The sequence below is a fragment of the Sorex araneus genome, chromosome 3, assembly GCF_027595985.1.
Source record: "Sorex araneus isolate mSorAra2 chromosome 3, mSorAra2.pri, whole genome shotgun sequence".
Lineage (NCBI taxonomy): Eukaryota > Metazoa > Chordata > Mammalia > Eulipotyphla > Soricidae > Sorex > Sorex araneus.
In genome coordinates this window covers 99,141,430-99,149,760 of record NC_073304.1, presented here as the reverse complement: position 1 = coordinate 99,149,760, position 8,331 = coordinate 99,141,430, and positions in this window count along the sequence as shown.

The following is an 8,331-nucleotide window of genomic DNA, read 5'->3' as shown; positions in this document are numbered from 1 at the left end:
CCACCTTCTGGTCCAGCTCCACAGTCTCCCGGGGTGGGTGCTGCTGCGAGAGCCAAGTGTGAGGGGCTGGGGGTGGCCAGGGTCACAGCTGGGTTGACACGGGCTGGGACAGGCACAGTCCCCCAGACCCAGCCCACGGGGGGGGGGGGGAACAACAGCTTGTGGGTGCCGGCCTGACTGAGGGGGAGACACGGTCCTGCCCACCCCAGCCCCAGGCCCAGATATGGGAAAGTGGGGGTGAGGAAGCTGGAAGAAAGTGAGGGTTTCTACCCAGGAGGAAAACGCCCAGAGGGGGGTCACTTCTGAGGGCGGGGCACAGCCCAGCCGGGAGGTCCAGGTGGATGTAGCCATGGGAGCCCGGTGATGGGTCAGGCAAAAGCTTCTTGGTAACATGCTGGCAGGTAGGAAATCTCAGGTTCGTGTCCTCAAAGATTCACTTTGTCTGCTCAGACCCAAGAAGGGGCCTTTTAGGGACGGAACAGGGAGGAAAGGGCAGTTGCAGCTACAAAACTAAGCAAAACCACAAGGGTTGGGGAGGGTAAACTGAGGCTAAGCTGTTCTTATGTTCAGGCACTGGGGCAAGGACATTTGTCCTTGCTTAATATTGACCTCTGGCCCTGTTTCAGAACCGTAGGGATAGCGGTGCTGTGGACGGACCCTGCTGGGCAGCAGAGGGCCTGGGATCTCCCCTGCCTTGCAGGCAAAGCCATGAGGATGGGGCATTCTTGCACCCCCAGTGTCCTGACACTCCCACCCCCTCGGCCTTCACAAGGGTGCCCCGCACCTCACACAGGGCCCTGTGGAGGGGAGGGGAGGACCCTCCAGGACAACAACCCCTTCACACTGGGCCCTACACCTGCCCCGAGGCCTCAGGCGTTGGCTCCCGCCCAGGCCTTCCCGCTCCTGCACACAGCAGCTCCCACTGTGTCCCTCCCTGCCCCACCCCCCACGGCCCGGCCCAGAGCCCAGGCAGGTCCTGAGAATAGTGAAGAGGGCAGCGAACAGCTCAGGAGCTCTGGGGGCCCTGGGCCGGGGGTGGGGGGGTGGGGGGCACAGGCCCCCACTCAGCCTTAGCCCACGGGGGCCATGGGAAAGTACAGCTAAGGTGACTAATTTTTCAAGTGAAACTTGAGCGTTGGGCTTTTTGTCAAAGCTCCCAGCCGAAAGTCTTGGCAGATGATTCAAAGGTAAGGGGCTGCTTTGTGGCCAAGTGAGCGCAGGTCTGGGGCTGGAGGTCACGCCTGGGAATCCCACTTTCAGCCGTCTTGCCGCCCGTTCTGGCCCAGGCACTGTGGCTGACGCGGTGCTGGGGGCTGGACCCAGTGGGGCCCAGCGGAAAGGCACCCTGGTTAGTACCGACCCGCGGGGGGCCTCTGCTCACACCCACGCCCGTGCTGGGTCCTTTCAGGCACGCCTGACTCTACCCCCCACCCAGCCACGCCTGCCTTCGTCTTTGGGGCGCACTCAGAGTCACCCCCAGCCCGACAGATGCGCTGAGCCCACTCGGAGTGGGGAACTTCTCAGAACCGCCACCACTCTCTGTCGTCCCAGGGGCAGTCCTTCCCGGCAACGCCCGCCCTGCCGCGGCCTCCCCTGTCTCTGTCCTCAAAGTCTAGATGCACTTTGACTAAACCGCTTAAGATCTGAGTCAGGCCAGCCCAGAGGGACCAAAAGTGAAAACTCACAGGGGAGAGACGCAGGGAAGGACGGGAGATTGGCTGAGAAGGTGCAGACATACCATCACAGTCCTCAGCGCCAGAGACGGTCCCGCCGCGGACGCGGGGCCGGGCTTGTGGCGGGAGCGCCATCTGGTGGCCACTCCGGAACCCAGCCTCGTCTGAGAGAAGCAGGTGGCTAAGGGCGGCCCTTTAAGGCCTTGCGGAAGACAAACTCCTTCTCAGTCTCCCTGCTGAGCCTGGGGCACAAGGGGATCTCGTGGGAGTCATGGGAACCAACCCATCCCGACCAACAGAGTCTCCTGACCGGCCGGGAGGCAGAGAGAAGTGCCAGCTTGGTCAACAGCCCACGTTCAGCAAGTCCTGCCCCAGCCTGGCTGCTGTTTACGTTTGCAAAGGAGAAAAGGAGATAAAATATTTTTTGTTTTGAGGTCACACCCACAGGGCCCCCAGATATGAGGACTAGATGTGGTGCAGGAGATCAACCCTGAGTTGGCTGCGTGCAAGGAAATGACTTGACCCACTAGTTCTCCTGTCCTGAGTTTTGTTTTTTTAGGGCGGCTTTTCTTACGGGAGGGTTTGGGGGAGTTCTTGTTAGTCTCAGCTGTGCTCTGAGCTCAGGGAACACTCCTGGTGGGGCTCAGGGGGTCTCACAGGTGTCAGGGATCACACCTGGGTCGGCCACAAGTATGACATGTGTCTCACCGGCTGTGCTGACTCTTGGGTCCTTGACGTCTCTTTCAAACTATCTTCCCAGCCCTAAAATTCTTCTGGTCTGCCTCCTATCGGGACCTGAGTTGGTCACACTTTCTATTGAATAATCCGTGTTTCCCTTTTGTTTCATTTGAAATAAAATGCTTCTATTTTTATACGGCCACTCAGGTTGCGTATGCATGCCGGGATCAGGCTTACCTGCCCTCCACTCAGCTCTACCCAGCCAGGCAGTGTGGGCCTGGGGCTTTGGCACTGGGTCCCAAGGATTCTGGGTGACCCTCAGGTCACACCCACTGGCTTTGCCTCTGAGGGAGGTTACGGCCATGGAGCCAGGAGAGCCAACGCCAGGCTCACCTGTGCTCAGCATATGTTCCGCCACCTAAGATTTCTCCCCCAGCCCAAGCTCAAATGCGTTCAAAACAATCTCTAAAATTTCAGATCAATATTCCTGATAAACAGAGACAAGAAGATCTTTAATGAAGTACACCTGCGATTGCAAAATAAATAAAAATAAAAGCCCTCTGCCAGGCCATGTCCTGGGACCCCCCCGGGTCTGCCAGTAGCACACGAGTGAGGGAGACAATTCATGCGCTGTCATGGGTACAGAGATCTCAAGAATCCCCATTTGGGGGATCAGAGGTGACTCAGAGGTCACTGGGTTCATCCTGAAACCTCTCATGACAGCCTTAAAACACATGAAAGTGAGGGGCCAGACAGATAGTCCAATGGGTAGGGTGCTTGCCTTGCACAGAGCTAACCTGGGTTTGATTCCCATCACCCCTTATGGTTCCCCAAGCCCTACCAGGAGTGACTCCTGAGCACAGAGGCAGAAGCCCTGAACACCCCTGAGTGTCATCCCCAAACCAAAATCAAATCAATAAAACAGACAGTTACAAATGCACAAATCCTACCCGTGTCCTCCAAGGCCACCCAGCCCAATCTAATGCCCCTTTCGAGGATTTCACATACACGTCACATCCCTCTAAATCCGCTTTTTGCTTCAGTAAATAACCCCATTCCCAATTCGGCTCTTCTTGGGGCTTTGCTTGGTCTGTCTGTAATCCCGGCTGATTCCTGGATTAGATTCATCAGTCATTTATCTAACTGTCAATTTCTGCTGAGACCTCCTGGGGCCGGCCGTCTGCTGTGTCTCCATCAGAAGATGGTTAACTGAGAGCAAAAGGCTGGCTCCTGCCCACCTTGGCTCCTGAGGACCGTCTCTCCCCGGGCTCCGCCACGTTGGGTTGACACCAGGTTAAATCCCATAGATTTGAGCCTGGGGCGTGTCTGGAGCCAGTCAATCCCCAGCCCTCAGGATGGTCTTGGGACTCTGGGTTGAGAAGGATGGAGTTTCTGTCTGGGTCCAGGAGGAAACGAAATCCCATCTGGCCTGAGAACCTGATTTTCTCATCCTCACGGCAGGATCTGGGAGGGGAATGGAGCACTGAGCCACACCCGGCAGTGGGCAGGACTCACTCCTGGCAGGGCGAGGGGAACCTGATAGTTGCAGGGGACTGAACCCACGTCTGCCGTGTATAAGGCAAGTGCCGTACACCTGTGTTTTCTCTAGGGCCCCCGGGACTGTTTCTGCTCCTGTAGGTGAGCTCCATCAGCTAGAGAATTCCAGCATCTCAGATTGGCACACTGTTCACATCCAGAGCCGGGAGCTGAGGAAAGCGTCTGACAGGGCATCGCCGGGGCTGCCCGAGGGTGGGGAGTCTGGGGCAAGTGCCTGGCTTCGGCCAGTCTGACACACGCGCCTGATTCCTCGCCAACACTCAAACTGACACTTCTGGGGAAGGACAGGCGTCCGGCAGCCTCCCCAGGGCTCTGTTGAGGGAATCGTGCCGGGAAGACCCTGCTCCCAGCCCCGGCTTGTCCTGGGGTCGGTCTCTGCTTTTCGAGGAGGTCAGCAGGGGCCACCGAGATGGCACATGGGGAGCCGAGCGTGGTGACTGGCACGGGGGGCTTGATGGTGCTCACGACCAAGTGGTGCTGCGGCTGGCCAGAGCTGCCAGCCAGCGCCCATGAGAGCGACAGGCTGGGCCTCTGCAGCCCCTTCCAGCACGAGTGACTCAGTTCTCCACCAGCCACGCAGAGTGCAGAGGAAGCTAGACAGGACGGGGGCGCCAGCACTGACCTGGGCCCAGTCCAGGGCCAAAGAGGGCTGGGAGGGGCTGGGGTAAAAACGAGTCAGGCCTCAGGAGCTGCCCCCCAACACCCTCCCCGGACTTCACTGCCGCAGCCCATGGCAGAGGCCGCGAGAGGCCACCTCAGGGTAGGGCGCTGGGAGCTTGGGCCAGGGCCCGGGCCAGATGGGGCTGAGGCAAGGAGCAGAACCCGGGCCCATGTGCCCAGCAAGCTGTGCCAGCCCAGCCCATGCCAGCCCAGCCAAATCCGAGTTATATCAGGAGAAGGGATCTGTTCAGAAAACTCACCCATCTCTGCATATTTGCATATTCTATTTTGGGGTCTCTTCCTTTTTTTTTTCCCCCTTAGCTTCCTAGAAAAGTTCTCGTCATCAATTCCAACTTCACCTCTGCTGAACCATGAGAGCTTGTTATCTGTCCGTCTCTGCACTGTCCTCCTCTTCAGCTGGGTTCTGCAGTGTCCCCCACCCCCTCAGCCCTGCACGAGGCTCTGCCTTCACCACAGCCCGGGCTGCAAAGTCCAAGGTCATTCCTCCTGGCTCCGGGGTTCTCTGCAGCCCACCGGGGTTCTCTGCAGCCCACCCGCGGCCCACGCCCCCTCTCCTGCGCCAGCCTCCTGAGCCAACAGCCCCTATCCCTGTCTCCCCGGCCAGCAGCCACACCCCAAGTGTCCAACTGCTCAGCTGGGGTCTGTCCCTCTGTCAACTTTCTTCTCACTTGACATGGCCCCAACCTCCCAACTTAGAACTTGCTGATCCTGATCTCCAGCCTAGGAACAGCCGAGCCAAATTCCTTTCACTGTTGTTTTCCAAATCCCTCTCAGACATTCCTCTAGGCTGTCCCCTGGCACTGCGGCCAGCTCCGTGTCCAAGACCCGCGCTGCATGCCAAATCTCAACCCCAGCCCATCATTTGCTGTCCCGCCATCGGCCCACTCACATCCTGCTGGCCCCCTCCCTTCCCTGCACCTCTCAGCCTCCGGCCCACCAGCCCCCTGCTGCAGCTCTGGTGCAGGTCCCCAGCGGGTCCCCTCCTCCCAGTCTCACTTCCCACCAACCCAGCCTCCACGCAGCTGTCAGACATGGATCTCACACAGGAGCCTGGTTCCCTGCTCTCACTCAGAACACCCCCAGAGGTGGCATTTGCCCTTCGAGAAGCCCAGGCTCCACAGTGGCTGCTGAGAGCTCGTACCATCCCCACTTCGGGAGGGACAGTTTCCAAGACCACCATCCCCGGCCAATGATGAGCCAATGTCCTCACTTCTATTTGGTGAGGGGCGGGGGGTGTTTTGGGGACACACCTAGTGATGCTCAGTGCTCACCCCTGGCTCTGCTTAGGAATTACTCCTGGTGGTGCTCAGGGGACTATGTGGGATGTCAGGTATATGGGATGCCAGGTCAGGTGTATGCAAGAAAAATGCCTTACCCCCGATACTATCAATCCAGCTCATGTTTTTGTTTTGTTTTTTTGGTTTTGGGGATTTGGGCAATGCTTAGGGCTTACTCCTGGCAGTTTTCAGGGGTCACTCCTTGTGGTGCATGGAGGTGTTAGGGATTTAACTCGGGTCAGCCATGCGCAAGGCAAGCACTACCCACTGTGCTCTCTCTCTCTGACCCTACAACCTCACTTCTCTGGACCTCGGGTTCTCTTCCCCAAGTGATTTCAAGGTCGATTCCTCAGGTCTCTCCCCAGCACCAGCTCACAGAGCTGCTTCCTCGCTGGTGTCCTGCCCGGCCTCCCCAGCTCTGCTTCGGGTGACCCTGAAGCCGCTGCCTCCTCCCCTTTTCTAAGGGGAGCCAGGCTTCCTTACAGCGCTTGGAATGACCCACCCCTGCCTGACCATATCCCCTCCCTGCCCACTCAGCTACACCTTCCTGGCATCAAAGACCTCTGCTTTGATGCCCCTTCTCTCCGCTGTTCCTCCCACACCCTGACCCTAACGAGTCAGCTGACCCTGCTCTGGGCCCCAGCTGGACAGGCCAGGCCTGGCCTCACTGGGCTTTGGTGGGTTGTTTCTCAGCAAAGGCTCCGAGAGGAAGAACCCAGGGAGTACCTGGCATGGTGGATGCTCAGAGGCCGTCTGCTCCGGGTGGGAAGGGTGGTGGCGAGCAAGCCCTGGGCCCCTGGAAAAATCCCGGCTCAGGGCTGCCACTGCCCAGCCCCCACGGCATCCTCAGACCACAGCCACAGGAAACCTGGCCACACTGCCAAGACCCTGGAGGAAGTTTGGGCTGGAGCGATAGCATAGTGGGTAGGGCGTTTGCCTTGCACTTGGCCAACCTGGGTTCAAATCCCAGCATCCCATATGGTCCCCTGAGCACCACCAGGAGTAACTGCCGAGTGCAAAACCAGGAGTAACCCCTGTACATCGCCGGGTGTGACCCAAAAAGAAAAAAAAAAAAGACCCTGGAGGAAGTTTGACAAAGGGAAAGCGTGGGACGGCGTGGTTCTGGGAAGTCGTGTGGCTGGTGTTTGGGGTGTCAGTGCCCGGGCAAGGCTGGGCTACTTGAATGTTCCACAGCCTGATGGGATTGGGGGAGTTTGGAGCTCCGGCGTCTTGGAAGGCGGGCCCTGGGGACAGGGTGCAAGTCGTATGACACAGAAGGCAGTTCCAGAAGGGCTGCGTCAGCCCCATTCCACCAAAGCCAGCCAGCGGTGAAGGAGCTGGCCTGTGTCCACCCCAGAGACACAGGCAGGGTTCAGAGACAGAGCTCCCTAGTCTCAGCTCCAAACCCCAGGGGGACCACTGAGGCACGGGGAGGCCTAGCAGAGGGCAGCCTGGGCAGCCCCGAGTCTTCTGCCTGGGTACGTGGAGGGGCAGTGAGTGCTCTAGAGTATCCCCCTTACAGAGCATCGCCCAAAAGGCCAGTGTGCTGGGACCAAAACCAGGACAAGCAAAGGGACAATGGATTATGGTCACGCTCCTTGGGCCTCAGGGGCCCTCAGTGGAGGGGACAGGCGAGTGCTGGGTGGCCCATAGGACAGAAAGGCAGCAGTCACGGGCCACACGGGGGGGGGGGGGGGGAGGGGGTTAGATTCATTGTTGTTGGAGGGCTTCTCCCAGTAGGGCTGAGGGGTCACTCCTGGCTGTGCCGGGGATTGACCCTGGGCCTCCTGAGTGCAAAGCCAGGAGTTCTAGCCACCGGGCCAGACCCTGGGGAGCCACCAAGCAGGAGTTCTTTTCCCTTTTGTCTTGGGCCACATGTGGTGGTGCTTGGGGAGCGCTTGTGGTGCCAGGAGTCGAGCCTGGGTTGGCTGTGTGAAGACAAGCGCCCGGCCAACTGTCCCTTCTCCAGCCCGGCACTGTCACATCTGCACAAACTTCTGTGCCAGGAAGGGCCCAGCAGGGGCCACATGAGCAACAGCGCTGGCAGGGCTGAGGCCGGGGCTTCTGCCCAAGGTGCAGGGCAGGGCAGTACTTCCAGCATGGGTGGGCGGGGGTTTCTCCTAACAAACTACCCGAAGCAAACGAAATCCACTCCTTCGACGGAGACTTGTCTGTGCTGCAGCAGGAAGCGCTGTGCCGAGAAGCGGGCGCTCGGGCAGATGGGGCGGCAGCTGGGGGCTGCTGCCCTCCCGGCCCTGTGCCCACGGCTCGCAGCCGCTGCAGCTGCCTGCCCACGCTGTTTAGCTGCCCCTGCATTTCTGCCTGCAGGACAGCAGAGGGTCCTGCACCTGGCGCGGCACTGACGCCTGGCTTCTGGCATCCTTGCAGGGTGGGCATCCAAGAATGCCGGTGGGATGAGGCCAGGGAATCTCCCGGAAGCCTGTGGGCGTGAAGTGCAGACACGC